This window comes from Carlito syrichta, unplaced genomic scaffold, assembly GCF_000164805.1.
Source record: "Carlito syrichta isolate Samal-C Ts95f unplaced genomic scaffold, Tarsius_syrichta-2.0.1 Scaffold115607, whole genome shotgun sequence".
Lineage (NCBI taxonomy): Eukaryota > Metazoa > Chordata > Mammalia > Primates > Tarsiidae > Carlito > Carlito syrichta.
Window position 1 is genome coordinate 31,360 of NW_007059703.1, and position 3,943 is coordinate 35,302.

At 48.4% G+C, this 3,943-nt stretch overlaps 1 protein-coding gene across 1 annotated transcript in view; it reads right to left on the bottom strand.

The window, feature by feature from the left end:
* The window catches only part of LOC103275372 (adenylate kinase 7), a gene marked incomplete at its 5' end in the record, with an annotated part of 27,378 nt that overhangs the window by 17,458 nt on the left and 5,977 nt on the right, over positions 1 to 3,943 (bottom strand). The window lies entirely within an intron of this gene.

Genomic DNA, 3,943 nt, shown 5'->3' on the forward strand with positions numbered 1-3,943 from the left:
GACTCCAACTCAAAAAAAAAAAAAGAAAAGAAAACACTTCTCTTTTCTTCTACCTTTTCTTATCACAAGCCATTAGGCAGTAACAGGTTCCAAAAATAATTGTGCCTTTCAGAAATTTAAATATTATGGCTGAGACCCATAACAACGATCAACAATGTTATTTAACATAAGGAAATTCTGCCAGATGATTCTATATTACTTCACAGTGGGGCAAAGAAATAAGGCTAAGTAAAAAATGTCAAAGGATTCACGACTACTCAGACTGTTTTATATAAATGGTCTATCTCCTTCTTTTGTTTTTGTTTTGTTTTGTTCGAGTCACGGTCTCACAGTCCCCAGGCTGGAGTGCAGTGGCACATTCATGGCCACCGCAGTCTCGACCTGCTGGGCTCAGGCAATCCTTCCCCGTCAGCCTTCCAAGTAGCTGGGACTACAGGTGTGCGACCACGCCTGGCTAATTTTTTGATTTATTGTAGAGACGAGGATTTGCTATGTTGCCCAGACTGGCCTCGAGTCCCTGGGCTCAGGCAATCCTCTAGCCTCTGCCTCCCCAAGTGCTGGGATTACAGATGTGAGCCACGACGCCTGGCTTCTCTCTTTTTTTAATTTTTTTATTTTTGAGTCAGGGTCTCAATCTGTCACCCAAGCTAGAGTGCAGTGTCATGATCATGGCTCACTGCAGCCTCAACCTCCTGCAGCCTCAGCCTCCTGAGTAGCTGGGACTACGGGCACGCACCACCACACCCAGCTAACTTTTTGATTTATTGTTGAGATGAGGTCTCGCCAAACTGCCCAGGCTGGTCTTTAACCCTGGGCTCAGGCAATCCTCTCGCCTCAGTCTCCGAAAATGCTGGGATGACAGGCATGAGCCATGGCGCCTGGCTACGGCCTTTATTTTCAAAAGTTTTGTTGTTACAGTAAAGATGCACAATCAGAAATCCAACTGCAACTCCCTTCAATGCAAACTTTGGTTTATTTCAGAGGCTGAGCTCTGCCGTCCACTGCTGCTTGATTCAAAAGGAAAGTGTTCAGCAGTTCAGAAGGCGTCTCGGGCCACAGTTGATGGTAATTACAGAATGCTTTAGGGCATGGCTAGTTCACAAAGGCCAGGCAGACCTCCTAGAGATAATCCCATCGCCTTTGGCCAGCGTTCAGCTCTGTGGCAGGTGACTACCTCTTCCTGTTTGAAAATGAATGAGCACAGCCCTTCTAAATACCTATTTTTTTTTTTTTGAGTTGGAGTCTCCCTCTGTCGCCCAGGCTGGAGTGCAGTGGCACACTCCCGGCCATTGCAGCCTCAAACTGCTAGGCTCAGGCAATCTTTCCATTTCAGCCTTCCAAGTAGCTGGAACTACAGGCATGGGCCACCACGCCTGGCTTTTTTTTAACTGAAGAGATAAGGTCTCACCAAGTTGCCCAGGCTGGTCTCGAACATTGAGCTCAGGCAATTCTCTTGCCTCTGCCTCCCAGAGTACTCGAATTACAGGGAAGAGCCACTACTCCCACGCCCCAATACCTTTTATTTTTCTTATTTTTTATTTTTTGAGTCAGGATCTCAGTCTGTCACTGGGCTGGAGTTCAGTGGCACAATTATGGTTGACCAAAGCCTTGACCTCCTGGCCTCAAGCAGTCCTCCTCCCTCGGCCTCCCAGAGTGCTAGGATTACAGGCATGAATCACCACACCCTACCTAGATGACATTTTATAAAGGTATTTAGGTCAGGCCTGGTGACTCATGCCTGTAATACCAGCACTCTGGGAGGCCGAGGCAAGAGGATTGCTTGAGTCCAGGTGTTCAACAACAGTCTAGGCAGTATAGCAAGACTTTGTCTCTACAAAAAAAATTAGCCAGGCATGGTGGCACATACCTGTAGTCCCAGTTACTCAGGAGGCTGAAGTGGAAGGATTGCCTGAGTCCAGGAGGTCGAGACTGCGGTGAGCCATGATTGTGCCACTGCACTCCAGTCGGGGGTGATAGAGTGAGACTTCAACTTAAGAAAAAAAAATAGATAACTATGCCAGCACTTTGGGAGGCCAAGGTGGGAGGATTGCTTGAACCCAGGAGTACAAGACTAGCCTGGGCAACGGAGTGAGACCGCCAGCTCTATTTTTTAAAAATTATTATTATTTTGAGTTGGAGTCTCACTCTGTCATCCAGGCTAGAGTGCAGTGGCACGATCACGGCCACCACAGCCTCGACCTGCTGGGTTCAGGCGATCCTTCCGCCTCAGCCTTCCGAGTAGCTAGAACTACAGGCGCGTGCCACCATGCCCGGCTGATTTTTTTTATTTATTTATTGTAGAGATGAGGTCTCACCATGTTGCCCAGGCTGGTCTCGAACCCGTGGGCTCAGGCCATCCTCTCGCCTCAGCCTCCCAAAGTGCTGGGATTAGAGGTTTGAACCACTGCGCCTGGTCTAAATTATTTTTTTTAAGTATTTAAATAACAGCCTGGGCATAGTGATTTATGGTTGTAATCCCACCACTTTGGGAGACCAAGGTACAAGACTAACTTGAGGTCAGGAGTCTGAGACCAGTCTGGGTAACATATCGAGACGCCCATCTCTATGAAAGAAAGACGAGAGAGAGAGAGAGAGAGAGAGAGAGAGAGAGAGAGAGAGAGAGAGGAGAAGTGGAAAGAGAGAAAAAGAAAGAAAAAGGAAAAGGAAGTAACAAGCCAGGCATCATGGTGGCACATTCCGGTGGTCTCAGCTACCCCAAAGGCTGAGGTAGGAAGATCGCTTATGCCCAGGATTTCAAGGCTTTACTGAGTCATGATTGCTCCCCTGGACTCCAGCCTGGGCCACAAAGTGAGACCCTGTTGCTTAAAAAAAAAGAAAAAGCTGCCCCTGTGAACCAGGACAGCCCATGAGGTGATGCCCTTGGGATCACAGCCTGCGTCCCACTACTTTATCCCCAGGAACCATCGTTCTTACCTGGTGATGAAACATCTATCTGCGAAACCTATAAGAGCCTGCTGAAATAGCTTGCTTGACCTGAGTAAGCAACTCCGTTTTGTAACGGATCTTCCATCCTAGCCTAGAGATGACCCCCTTCGGTGACCTTCTCGTAGTCATACTGCACACCCACATTCCTGTGCCCCTCAGTGATTGGAAACTCCCGAGTTGTGTGAGTTCTGCAACCATCCGTACCCCTTCCTAATTATATGGTTTGCCAAGAAATATCAAACTGTACGGCTTATGTAATGTTTACCTTTAAAAACCCACTGTCACTCTGTTCGGGGTCGAGAGTTCTTTGGGACACTAGTCTGCTCCCGGTAGTCGGCGTCAATAAAGGACTCATAATCTGACCTTCTCTGCGTGTTGGAGTCATTTCTCGCAGTCCAGCTATATCAGCGACTACCAGAGCGCAAGCCGTGCTCTCTGAGAGAAATCACAGTGCAGAAGCTACACGTTCATTGGAAACCATCTGCCTTACGGGAGAAATTGCCGCTTCCCCTCTCCTTTGCAGAAGCAGAAGCAAGAAGTGTTCCACTTGGCTCCCAGTCTGAACTTGGGGAATAAATGGACCTGAGCACTAGAATGATCCATGCAGTTATCCTCGAGGATAATTAAACACGAAGCAGCCAGGTGTGGTGGCTCACACCTGAAATCCCAGCATTTTGGGAGGCAGAGGTGACAGGATTGCCTGAGCCCACGGGTTCAAGACCAGCCTGGGCAATTTGGTGAGACCTTATGTCTACAATGAATCAAAAAATTAAAGTTGGGCGGGTGACTCAAGCCTGTAATCCCAGTTCTTGTGGAGGCTGAGGCAAGAGGATTGCCTGAGCCCAGGGTTTCGTGACCTGCCTGAGCCCAGGGATTTGAGACCCGCCTGGGCAACTTGGTAAGACCTCGTCTCTATAATATATCAAAAAATTAGCCGGGCGTGGTAGCGCACGCCTGTAGTTCCAGCTACTTGGAAGGCTGAGGCAGAAGGATCGCC